Genomic DNA, 14370 nt, shown 5'->3' with positions numbered 1-14370 from the left:
CTAAAATGGCCCTGTCAAAGCCAAGACCTAATCCAACAGATGTCAACTTTTTGGTTTTCATTATTGTTTGTGTAACAATAAAAGGCATTTTGTACTTTCAAAATACTATGCAAGTTGTGTTTATCAAATGGTAACAGTCTATTTAGGTCTATTTAAATTCAAGTTTGCAACAGTAGCAACATGTCCAGAAAGTGTAAGTGAGGTGAATACTTCAAAGCATTGGAGCAGGATACCAGCAAAAATATATGCGGGTATGTGTTGTACCTAGGGTGGGCCTAATTATTGTAATAAACCGAACATACTCTGTTGTTGATATGCTGACATCCACTGCTCAGGAAGGGGCGTTTCTAAGGCAGCACTGAGCCCGCCCTCACTCACTATGCATTTACTTCCTCCCTGAGTCTGTTGTGCTGAGTCTCTTCACCCAATCACTGCAGGCTGCTCTGTTTTGGATGGTATGTGGCCTCTTTTTTATGAGCCATTACTTCTATAAAAGTTTATTTTTTTTCATTTTCCATATTTGCAGAGCATCAAGTAACCTGTGACATCATTGACTCCTCTTGCTCTAGTGAAGTCTCATATACCTTGCTAATAGGTTAGTAGTGGGACCTCACTGAAGCAGGATGAGGAGGTGACATCACAGGTTGCATGATATGTCACAGAAGTTTAAAATTGGTGCATTATAGCCACCAACTTCCAAGGGTTGAGTCAAGCATTAGTTAAAAATTTTTATAAAAAAGATTAAATGAATCTGACAACATTTTAATGTAGGCAAACAAAGCTGGTTACATGACCTGCCTTCTGCAAACTTGCTTACAATATGGGGGGCAGAAGTGGCAATCGGAATCTGGCTATACACATTAGGTTATTATCCACTGAATTCACTAATTTTGACACGACTGGTCAATCATCTAATATGTATGTAGCCTCCTGAATCTTCATCTGTCAGGGGAGAGAAGGAATGGGTAACTGGATTTGAACATGCCCAATCAATTTGCGCTTTGGCGAAAAAAGCCAATGCCAAAAGTGTCTGGCAGGGGCCTATTCCCCTCTCTGTAACTGAAAATGTGTGCATGTATGGAATGTGCACATATTAAAGGGGTAGGAGAGCCCCCTAGCTGTCAGACATAGCTGTCAGACAAACAAGCCTGCACCAAATATCTTTCTATTGTTCCTGAGAGAATCCATCGGCCCCTTTTGCCTAATAAATCTACACTATTAGGCTAGGTTCCCAATATGGAACTTCCAGCTGGACATTGCGGCCAGAGATTACGAGTGCGGTCAGCATCAACTAAATTAGTCAGTGCTAGGACTGCGCGGACATTGCTGTCCCCGTATATGGCAATGCCTGCGGCGCTAATTATCATCTGTTGACATTCCATAGTGTGCACTGTGCAGCCCAATCCCACTGCCAGCAATAGGATTCTGTTGCATCAGAATTTCCAAGTGGAATTCCACTTTAAAATTATACTCGGAAATTCCATAGTGTGAACCTAGCCTCACAATCCTGGCAGCACAATAGCTTCAGGTTACACCTCTGAATTCAATATTCTCAATAACAACTATTTTCTTTACAAAGTTTATTTACCAGCTAATTTACATTTTCAATCATCTTTTCATTGTCTGACAAATAGTCAACTCGATTTCCTTTTAAAATACGTTCTTCCTTTCTCCCGAAGTTCATAGTATTAGCTTGTCATTATGATTGCTTGTAAACAACGTAGAATGTACGATTGAAAAGTTTGTCGGTAAAACGAATCTAAGGGCCCCAAAACAATACAGACACATTCAGTTAGTATTTCAATTTTTCTCGATGCACTTTTGTCATTTTAATGTCAAATCAAGTAAACCCGTGTAATGTGACAGCTGCTGTCAGAAATAGAATATGTTGAATAAAATGGATGGATAACAACAGTCATAAGTGAAAAGAATTTCTACAAATACTGTCATGGGGTATTTGTAAGGATTACTATCCAACTTGGAACTCCAATTCACTTTAGAAATGTGTCCTACTAAGCATTTATAATTGACTCCGTCTTAATCTAAATCTTCGGAGAAGTGATACAACAAATTAAACTTCATAGCTACCAGGTAGACATCAAATGCGTATTTTCCTGGTGTGATCCTTTGCTAGAATTCTCGTTTGTTTCCTTGCTGGGTCCAAGAAGAATTTGTTCTCTATTGTCTGGGAATTACTTTTGTAAGCTGTAACCCCTGCTGATGAGGACTGAACTGTAATAGTAAACTGCATTTTCTACTGAGAAAAGCATCAATCGACGCGTTGCAAAAGGCTTGAGGGATAGATTTTGCTAGTGGGAAAGCTTGTGAAACCCTTTATGTGGGGGAAATATTTAATTGATGAAATGTTTGATAGAAAAATAAAGATATATCCGTCTCCAAACAACACATCTGAAAGACTTTTTATGTCAGTCTTCCAAGGTAGGGGAAATTAAACTAAATGTGGAGGAATATTTTCTATGTAGGAAGACCTTGGAGTCTTGATAGCTGATTAATCGTGCATTGTATGCAATACATTAAACATAGGGAGTGGTGCAGCATTGTGGATAGAAGCAAGAATATCCTATAGAGATATTAACCCCTTCCCTCTTTGGCCATTTTTCATTTTTGCACTTTTGTTTTTTCCTCCTCACCTTCTAAAAATCATAACACTTTGAATTTTCCACCTACAGACCCATATGAGGACTTGTTCTTTGAGCCAACAATTTTATACTATTAATAATTTCACCACAAAATCTACGTCGAAACCAGAAAAACATTATTTGTGGGACAAAATGTAAAAAATAACACCATTTAATTTTGTGCGTCCTTTGTTTCTACGGAGTGCCGTTTTCAGTAAAATTGAAACCTTAGCTTTATTCTGTAGGTCCATATGGTCGCAAGGATACCCAATTTATATAGGTTTGATTTTATTTTACTACAAAAAAAAAATATAACAACATGCAGCAAAATTTGTTTGTGTAAAATTGTCATCTTCTGACCCCAATAACTTTTTAATTTTTCTGCATGTGGGGCAGTTTGAGGGCTTATTTTTTGCACCAGGATCTGAAGTTTTTATCATTATTATTTTAGTTTTGATTGGACTTTTTGATTGCCTTTTATAAAAATTTTTAAGGTATACAAAATGACCAAAAATGTTTTTACGTATATGCCATTGACCATGCGGTTCAATAAACATTATATTTATATATTTTGGACATTTAGGCACATGGCAATATCACATATCTTTATGTTTATTTTGAGGGGTAAAGGGGGGGGTATTCAAACTTTTATTAGGGAAGGGGTTAAATTACATTTATTAGCTCTTTTCTGCACTTTTTTTTCACTTTTTTTGCAATGTTATAGCCCCCATAGGGGACTATAACATACAATACCATGATTGCAGACACTGATCAATGCTATGCCATAGCATAGCACTGATCAGTGTTATTGTTGCTCCACTACCCCTGCCTGGATCTCAGACATGGAGCAATAGAGCGACGATCGGACGGCAAGGAAGAAGGTAAGAGACCTTCTCCCATCCTCTCAGCTGATCGAGATGTTGCGGCAGTCCCGATCAGCCCACTGGGCTATCTGGCAAGGGCATAAACCATTTTTAGATGCCGCGATTAACTTTAATTGTCGCAGCGATGTCCAGCATTAACAGTGAGTCCCAATTGCTGATAGCAACCGGGACCCACTGGGTATGATGCGTGCTCACCTGGACGTCCATTTATGTCAAGGGGTTAAAGGGGAACTCTGGTACAAGTACCTTTCCTCTATTCACAGGATCTGATCGCAATCTCCTTCCTGGCACCCCAACTTTCCCCATGCACAGAGTAACCTCCGCTCTATGCATGGATTCGTGCGGTGGACGACAATAATACATGCATGGAGCGGAGGTCGCTTTGTGCATGGGGAGAGCCAGGGTGACAGGCTCTGGGACCCACCACGATCACACACTTATCCCCTATCCTGTGGATAGGGATAAGTACTTATGTACCGGAGTTCCCCTTTAAAGCCCAAGTCCCAAGTTTCAGGCCTGTGTGATCTTTATCTCCAGCAGGGGGAGAAGTAGGCCATTCTGAGTGGTACAGTTGTGAGACTGCCGGAACCACACTCAGCAAAGTTTGTTAAGGTTGACTTGGCAATTACTGCTGAGACATGACCTAATATGGTGTTGAATTTTACCACGTTCCTACTCTTTCCATTACTTCTGAAGTGGAGAGGTATCATTGATACATACAGTATAAGTAAAGGGATAGGATTAAGCAGTGATGGACCTCATCTTTAAGAGAGCCCCACACCAGCTGCATGACTTGTCCCAGTAGTATGTATGCCTTTGTTATGTTTTAACCTTTTGGGAACTTTTATGGTCACTACAATAAAGGTCCCAAGTGCTCAATTCTTCCTCACTGTACAATCACATTAAAAAGGTTTTTGATTGGAGCATTGTTACCATGTGTGCATTGATAATCCAGGCATCACTATAGAACTGATAGAAACAAATATATTTCAAGTACATAGAAAATGTGGCATATCTACAATAAAATTCATGTGTTACTTTTTATTTCCAGCTGCTTGGTTTCCATGATAATACAATTGTGCATATATGAGTTTAAGGGAGCGTTCACATGCTAGTAGCTAGCAGCGGGTTACGCTAGCATTCATTGAAATGGGTCCACGGACAGTCTGCAAACCTGACACTATTGCGGCGGACTGTTTGTGGACCCAGGCAAATCAATGGTAGCGTAACTCACAGCAGCGGTAAACCAGCGTGTGAATTCACCCTAATGGGGTGATCCAGAATTTGAAGAACACAGATAATTTATTTTAAAAACCGCTCCCTATCTGTCTTCAGGTTTGGTGTTTTGAAGTGAATGGAGCTAAATTGTAAAGTGGAGACAGACAGGGAGCCGTCTTTGAAAGAAATCTGGTCTGTTTTTCTATTCCTGGATAACTCCTTAGTCAAAGCCGAACCTAATTTTACAAGACGCGTAACCAACTTTTATTTATCAGTGAGTTGTTAAATGCTGAAACCATTTCCATTACATATGAACAGATTCACACTCCAGATTCACGACTCCAAGGTCATGGAGATGGTTTACAAGTACTTTTTTATGTGTCTAGCTTCAGATTTGGCTCACAAATTCCTCTGTTCTGCTGCCCACTCATTGTGACATCCACTGCTCTGGAAGGAACATGTCTGAGGCAAGCACTGAGTCTGCTGTGCTGTGCTGTTCTCTTCATTCAATCACTGCAGGCTAGCCTGTAACCTGTCCTCTCTGTTTTCAGACAGGAGTCTGACAGAAAGGACAGGAGTGAGCACAGAAGAGTGCTAGATTTGCCCTTACTTATTTGACTTTGTCCCTGCCCGTGCTTTAGCTACAGCCAGACAGGACTATGTTCTGGATGGTGTGGGGACCCCTAGTGGTCATTTTTATAAGCCATGATTTCTATAAAAAGAATATACAACCTTCTTATAAAGAATATAAAAAAGGTTAATGTTTTGCCAAGATGAATAACATATATATATATATATATATATATATATATATATATATATATATATATTTATTTATTTTTTTATTCTAACAGTGCCTAAGTTGTAACTGGCCAATATCATTACTTAAACTGCACATAAAGGGTTTACCGTATATACTCGAGTATAAGCCGACCCGAGTATAAGCCGAGGCCCCTAATTTCAACCCAAAATCCCAGGAAAAGTTATTGACTCGAGTATAAGCCTAGGGTGGGAAATACATCATCCCCCCCTGTCATCATCCAGACCCCCGTCATTAACATCCTCATCATCATCACCGCCTATCATCATCCAGACCCTCATCATCATCACCTGTCATCATCCCCTTGTCATCATCCCACACCCCCCCCCTTCATCATCCCCTTGTCATCATCCCACACCCCCCCTTCATCATCCCCTTGTCATCATTCCCACCCCCCTTCATCATCCCCTTGTAATCATCCCACCCCCCCTTCATCATCCCCTTGTCATCATCCCCACCCCCCTTCATCATCCCCTTGTTTTCATCCCACCCCCCCCTTCATCATCCCCTTGTCATCATCCCCACCCCCCTTCATCATCCCACACCCCCCCTTCATCATCCTCTTGTCATCATCCCACACCCCCCCTTCATCATCCTCTTGTCATCATCCGCCCTCAGTGGTCTTCAACCTGCGGACCTCCAGAGGTTTCAAAACTACAACTCCCAGCAAGCCCGGGCAGCCATCGGCTGTCCGGGCTTGCTGGGAGTTGTAGTTTTGAAACCTCCGGAGGTCCGCAGGTTGAAGACCACTGCGGCCTTCGACATCATCCAGCCCCCTCTCACCCCCTTTAGTTCTGTACAGTACTCGCCTCCGCTCGGCGCTGGTCCGGTGCTGCAGGGCTGTCCGGTGGGGAGGTCGTCCGGTGGGATAGTGGTTCCGGGCTGCTATCTTCACTGGGGGCGCCTCTTCTCGGCGCTTCGGGTCCAGAATAGAGGCGTTGCCTTGACGATGACGCAGAAGTACGTTGGTAATGAACGTACCTCTGCGTCGTCGTCAAGGCAACGTGACTATTCTGGGGCCGGGCCAGAAGCGCTTAGAAGAGGCCTCCCCGGTGAAGATAGCAGCCCGGAACCACTATCCCACCGGACGACCTCCTCACCGGACAGTCCTGCAGCACCGGACCAGCGCCGAGCGGAGGCGAGTACTGTACAGAACTAAAGGGGGTGAGCGGGGGCTGGATGATGTCAAAGGCCGCAGTGGTCTTCAACCTGCGGACCTCCGGAGGTTTCAAAACTACAACTCCCAGCAAGCCCGGACAGCCGATGGCTGCCCGGGCTTGCTGGGAGTTGTAGTTTTGAAACCTCTGGAGGTCCGCAGGTTGAAGACCACTGCGGGTGGAGAGTTCACTCGAGTATAAGCCGAGGCGGATGTTTTCAGCACGAAAAATCGTGCCGAAAAACTCGGCTTATACTCGAGTATATACGGTCTATCACCTAGCTTTTTTTAAACTAATTAATATCAAATACAGATACATATTTCTAATCTGTCCCGATTGTTTTTTCATATTCTAAATTCTCATTATAATAAAGACATCCATCTTGCCTGAGTTGCCGTTCTGCGAATGGTTGGGAGATTTGCTTTTCAGCTTCTGGACCATAGGAAACTGCAGTTTGTAGATGATCTATTGACTTATGTAAAATAGTGTTCTGGACATGCTGTTTGACCTGTTCAGAGGTTACTGTACATGCAGTGGGAGGAGGAACGTTGTGACCATCACCCATTGTGAATAACGGATCCCGTGTTATGTTTAAACTGCACTTGTATTACACTTCATCTTCATCCTGTCTGTGATTATAATAAGAAAACTGCTGGCTGAGTGGTCAGTGTAGAAATTTATAGAATAAATAATCAGGATTTCTACGATAGGGGATTTTCTGATAAAAGATTTTAACACATACATTGTAAGAGCTCTACATAGGTTACTATGCTAATAATTGTTTTTGGAATCTCACTCTCTTTTTCAACAAATATCTTCAATTAGAGGAAGAGGATGTACTTGTATTTGGGAGTTTAGATCCAAGCCATATGGAGCATGAAACAATAAATAGTATAAATATTTTTTTTGTATAAACTGCATAATAATAATAATGATGGCTAAAACAGGAGGATAAAATTGGAGTTCAAACATGTTACTAAAAGACACTGATAAATTATGGCTCCTTATATTTGTGCCTGCTAGACCATCAAAATATCACGACTATCAGATAAACAGGCTGTGTTCACGTGTTGTGATTCTGCACTAAGGTATTGCTGCATTTTGCCATATTTTATCACAGTAGAAATGCATCTTTTTATGCAATTTCAGCGAGTCACTTCAAAAAGGCAGCAGTACCGCAATCCAATAATGCAACTTGTGAACACAGCCGGAGAGATAAGAGGTAGTAAAGCTCTTCTCAATGTCACGGGTCAAAAACAAAGCTAAAGAATAAGTATTTGTAGACTGAATTGAGGGTAAGGCTAGGGTTGGACTGCAGCTGATTTTAGCTCTATTACTTGATTTTAACTATTTAGTGACAGCTACAGTCCACAGGATTCATATAACTCCAAACTCCACCAACAATGAGGATCCAAAGTGTGCTGCCGTGCCACAGAAAGAGGATACAGTACTGGACAAGTAGGTTAATTTTCTTAAAAGTGATAAAACATGCACAACACATTTTTCAAGCACAACAAACCTGAGGTCACATGATCACAGAAAAACATTACGTCATCTGCAAATAAATTGAATTAGACACATTGCATAAAAACACCTATTGATATGCACACAATATAAATATACATATGCAATGTGTAAGGATCTTTGCAAGCACAAACATCACTGCACAGGAATGCGGGGAGGATATGCACACGCACAAATCCACACACATAAATAACAAATATTAAGTAATAAATGTCCAATAATACATAAAAATCCTTATATAAAAGACATATAACATGTTTGTCGGAGTCCCTCCATGAAGCAAGTGTTACCAGAGACATCAAATAGTAGTTCTTTCATTTGTTTCATTAAGACCATCAGGGATTAAATCAGTGGTAAATTTTTGTTGATACTTGCATCATTTCTTGATGAAAAATTCCAAAATTTGATGAAAAATTTGAAAATGTTGCATTTTTCTAACTTTGAAGCTCTCTGCTTGTAAGGAAAATAGACATTCCAAATAAATGATATATTGATTCACAAATACTATATGTCTACTTTATGTTTGCATCATAAAGTTGACATGTTTTTACATTTGGAAGACATCAGAGGGCTTCAAAGTTCAACAGCAATTTTCCAATTTTTCACAAAATTTTCAAAGTCGGAATTTTTCAGGGACCAGTTCAGTTTTGAAGTGGATTTGAAGGGCCTTCAAATGAGAAATACCCCACAAATGACCCAATTATAAAAACTTCACCCCTCAAAGTATCCAAAATGAAATTCAGTAAGTTTGTTAACCCTTTAGGTGTTTCACAGGAATAGCAGCAAAGTGAAGGAGAAAATTCAAATTCATTTCTTACACTCGCATGTTCTTGTAGACCCAGCTTTTTAATTTTCACAAGTGGTAATAGGAGAAAAAGCCCCCCAAAATTTGTAACCCAATTTTTCTTGAGTAAGGAAATACCTCATATGTGTATGTCAAGTGTTCGGCGGGCGCAGTAGAGGGCTCAGAAGGGAAGCAGCAACAATGGGATTTTGGAGAGTGAATTTTGCTGAAATGGTTTTTGGGGGGCATGTCACATTTAGGAAGCCCCTATGGTGCCAGAACAGCAGAAAACCCCACATGGCATACCATTTTGGAAACTACACCCCTCAAGGCACGTAACAAGGGGTCCAGTGAGCCTTAACACAACGCAGGTGTTTGACGACTTTTTGTTAAAATCGGATATGTAATGAAAAAAAAAATTCCCCCGTTTTTCCCCCAAATTTACCATTTTTACAAAGGGTTATGGGAGAGAATGCCCCCAAAATGTGTAACCCCATCTCTTCTGAGTATGGAAATACCCCATGTTAGGACGTAAAATGTTCTGCGGGTGAACTACAATGCTCAGAAGAGAAGGAGCGCCATTGAGCTTTTGGAAAGAGAATTCGTTTGGAATGGTAGTCAGGGGTCATGTGCATTTACAAAGCCCCCTGTGGTGCCAGAACAGTGGACCCCCCCACATGTGACCCCATTTTGAAAACTACACCCCTCACAGAATTTAATAAGGGGTGCCGTGAGCTTTTACACCCCACTGGCGTTTGTCAGATCCTTGGAACAGTGGACTGTGCAAATGAAAAATTTAATTTTTCATTTTCACGGACCACTGTTTCAAAAATCTGTCAGACACCTGTGGGGCGTAAATGCTCACTGTACTCCTTAATACACAACATGAGGGGTGTAGTTTCCAAAATGGGGTCACATGTGGGGGGGGTCCATTGTTCTGGCGCTATGGGGGCTTTGTAAACTCATGTGGCCTTCAATTCCTGACACATTTTCTCTTCAAAATCCCAATGGTGCTCCTTCTCTTCTGAGCATTGTAGTGCACCCGCCGAGCACTTTACATCCACATATGGGGTATGTTCTTGCTCAGAAGAAATGGGGTTACAAATTTTGGGGGGCTTTTTTCCTATTTTCCCTTGTGAAAAGGAAAAATTTAGGGTAACACCAGCATTTTAGTGAAAACGTTTTTTTTTTTTTCATTTTCCCATCCAAATGTAATGAAAATTTGTCAAACACCTGTGGGGTGTTCAGGCTCACTATACCCATTGTTACGTTCCGTGGGGGGTGTAGTTTCCAAAATGGGGTCACATGTGGGTATTTGTGTTTTTGCGTTTATGTCAGAACCACTGAAAAATCAGCCACCCCTGTGCAAATCACCAATTTAGGCCTCAACTGTACATGGTGCGCTCTCACTCCTGAGCCTTGTTGCGTGCCCGCAGAGCATTTTACGCCCACATATGGGGTATTTCCGTAACTCATGAGAAATTGCGTTACTAATTTTTGGGGGCTTTTTTCCCTTTTACTGCTTGCGAAAATAAATAGTATGGGGCAACACCAGCATGTTAGTGTAAACATTTTTTTTTTTACACTAACAGGCTGGTGTAGCCCCCAACTTTTCCTTTTCATAAGGGGTAAAAGGAGAAAAAGCCCCCCAAAATTTGTAGTGCAATTTCTCCCGATTACGGAAATACCCCATATATGTGCCCCTAAACTGCTTCCTTGAAATACGACAGGGCTCCAAAATGAGAGAGCTCCATGCGCATTTGAGGACTAAATTAGGGATTGCATAGGGGTGGACATAGGGGTATTCTACGCCAGTGATTCCCAAACAGGGTGCCTCCAGCTGTTGCTTAACTTCTAGCAAGCCTGGACAGTCAGTGGCTGTCCAGAAATGCTGGGAGTTGTTGTTTTGCAACAGCTGGAGGCTCCGTTTTGGAAACACTGCCGTACAATACGTTTTTCATTTTTATTGGGGGGGACAGTGTAAGGGGGTCTATATGTAGTGTTTTACTCTTTATTATGTGTTAGTGTAGTGTAGTGTTTTTAGGGTACATTCGCACTGGCGTGTTACGGAGAGTTTCCCGCTAGGAGTTTGAGCTGCGGCGAAAAATTTGCCGCAGACCAAACTTGAAGCAAGAAACTTACTGTAAACCTGCCCGTGTGAATGTACGCTGTATGTTCACATGGGGGGGCAAACCTCCAGCTTTTTCAAAACCACAACTCCCAGCATGTATTGACAGACCGTGCATGCTGGGAGTTGTACTTTTGCAACAGCTGGAGGCACACTGGTTGGAAAACCTTGAGTTAGGTTCTGTTACCTAACTCACTATTTTCCAACCAGTGTGCCTCCATCTGTTGCAAAACTACAACTCCCAGCATGTACTGATGTACCGTGCATGCTGGGAGTTGTACTTTTGCAACAGCTGGAGGCACACTGGTTGGAAAACCTTCAGTTAGGTTTTGTTACCTAACTCAGTATTTTCCAACCAGTGTGCCTCCAGCTGTTGCAACACTACAACTCACAGCATTTACTGACATACCATGAATGCTGTGAATTGTACTTTTGCAACAGCTGGAGGCACACTGGGTGGAAAACCTTCAGTTAGGTTGTTACCTAACTCAGAATTTTCCAATCAGTGTGCCTCCAGCTGTTGCAAAACTACAACTCCCAGCATGTACTAATCGCCGAAGGGCATGCTGGGAGATGTAGTTATGGAACAGCTGGAGGTTACGCAACTACAACTCCAAGCATGCTGAGACAGCTGTTTGCTGTTTGGGCATGCTGGGATTTGCAGTTTTGCAACATCTGGAGGGCTACAGAGTATAGACCACTGCACAGTGATCTGTAAACTGTGACCCTCCAGATGTTGCAAAACTTCAATCCCAGCATGCCCAGACAGCAAAGAGCTGTTTGAGCATGCTAGGAGTTGTAGTTTTGCAAGATCTGGAGGGATACAGTTTAGAGACCACTGTGTAGTGGTCTCAAACTGCAGCCCTCCAGCTGTTGCAAAACTACATATTCCAGCATGCCCAAACAGCTGTCTAGCCAACTTTCCGGCTTCCGTAGGATCCAGAGAGCCATCCTCTTCTGCCGCACACCGCCCATGCCGATCTCCGTCGCCGCCCACCGATCACCGTCGCCCGCAGCCTCCGGAGGGGTAAGTAGATCTTCGGCGTTCGGTTCCCTTCATTTCCCCATTTTGCCCCGCCTATTGTGGGTGGGCAGGATAGGGAAAAAGAAAGTGAAACCCTCTGCCCCCGATCTGCTATTGGTGGTGGCGTCTAGACTACCAATAGCAAGGATAGGAGGGGTGGCACCCCTGCCATCTCACTACTATGCCTTCAGGGGGATCGCAGATGTCTTAGACAACCACGATGCCCTAGACCCGTAATCGGCGCAAATCGCAAGTGTGAATTCACTTGCGATTTGCGCCGATTGCTGACATGGGGGGGTCTAACCCCCCTGGGCATTTGCACGGGTGCCTGCTGATAGATATCAGCAGTCACCCCGGTCCGGTCCCCGCCCGGCACGTGGCGGGGACCAAAATTCCCACGGGCTTATGGATACGCCCTTCGTCCTGAAGTACCAGGACGCAAGGGCGTACCCATACGCCCTTTATTCCCCAACAGGTTAAACAGACATGCCTCGAAACACTATGCTTCATGAAAATATTTTGAATATTTGTTCTGTGCTTATTCATTCTCTAGGGCACCGTCTGGACTGTGCGCCCGATGCACTGACAACCACAATCACATGTTAGCAGATAGATTACATATTGTGAACCACAATCAAATCTACCTCTAACTGGACAATACTGACCGGTAGAATTTGACCGTAAGGTCCGGTCACCACATGAAAAGAACCATAGACAACATAGGCAGCGATTGCTGTCGCCCTGGAAGGTCCCCCTCTTCCCAGCCAAGAAGGTAAGGAGACATCCGTCGCTTCCTCCGCTGGGCGAACAAGTAGTGATGAGGAGAGTGAAGTGGGAGGCGGTATTGCCAGCATTCAGGGTCCTGAACGAGACACTGTTGAGGAACCTGAGGAGGACATCAGTGACATGCGGACACTTGTTGATAATGATGAAGCCGATCACAATTGGGAGCCGGGTGCAGAAGGGGATTCTTTATCATCAGGAGAAGAGGGTTGCAGGTTGCCCGTGAGGCAACAGCTGAACCAGCAAGGTGGTAGCTTGTTTGGCAGTCAGCATGGTGGCAGAAGTGGAAATTCTGGAGCCAAACATGCCCAGGGGAGACCACCTGCTTCGCGGCAGCTTACCTTCCTGGGAAGTAGTGGAACAGGGGTTCCTGGAGACGGCAGTAGTAGCAGTCAATTAGTGCGGCCTGTAGGTGGAAAAGTCAGCTACTCTGTGGTCTCCACAGCATCCAGAGGAGGTTAACATGGCCATGTGCAAGATATGTCGACAGAAGGTGAAGCATGGCCAGGGTCCCAATGGCCAGGGTCCCAATGTTCCCATATCTGGTCAAGACCAGTATGTGGAGGGTTAATTTCAATTATTTTCCTATAGATTCCCCTAGGGGTAATCCAAAATTACCCTAATTTCCCATATACTTATTTTATAAAAAAAATCCCATGAACTTTATTTCATTTGAATCACTATACACTTACACTACACGCTAATTTTAAAGTTAGAGTGCTGAAAGCCCCTGATTCCTTTTGTGTATATGGAATGAACTGTTGGAGAACTCTCTGGCAACGGTGATGATGATTGCTGTACAGTTTAGGTGTGCCTGCAGGTCACACTTATTGCTGTATTTGGGCTCAGCACTCCTGTATTTAAAATCTTCTACTCTGCCCCCCTCGACATGTCTGCCGCCTCTTGATAAAGCTACATATGTAGCGAAACATGTCGAGGGGGGCAGAGTCGAGTAGTCCCAGCTCCATCAGCAGCAGCCTGATTCTACAGTCGCTAATGAGTACCTTTCTTCACCCGCATAGTGAAGCAACTCGTCAGCATCAGGTAGACCTGGAGCAGGACCAGCAATTGGTGGCATACCTTAATATGCCCATGCCAACACACCGTGAAGATCCGTTGGCAGCCAAACTTGATTTGTGGCCGCAATTAGCAGAGTTTGCCCAGAAAAAGCTGTCCTGCCAGGCCAGTAGTGTGCCATCAGAGTTGGTGTTTAGTGTGGCGGGGGCTATAGTCACCCCAAGGAGAACTCATCTGTCCATAAAAAAAGTGGAGAGACTGACCTTTGTGAAGATGAATCAGGCATGGATCAGCCAGGATTTCCACCCACCAGTGCCTGATGCATCAGAGTAGATTGACCATTGTGCCACACCAACACTTCACAAATATGGATAGTGCCAAACAGATTTAAG

This window comes from Hyla sarda, chromosome 6 (genome assembly GCF_029499605.1).
Source record: "Hyla sarda isolate aHylSar1 chromosome 6, aHylSar1.hap1, whole genome shotgun sequence".
Taxonomy (NCBI): domain Eukaryota; kingdom Metazoa; phylum Chordata; class Amphibia; order Anura; family Hylidae; genus Hyla; species Hyla sarda.
This window is presented reverse-complemented; position numbering follows the sequence as displayed.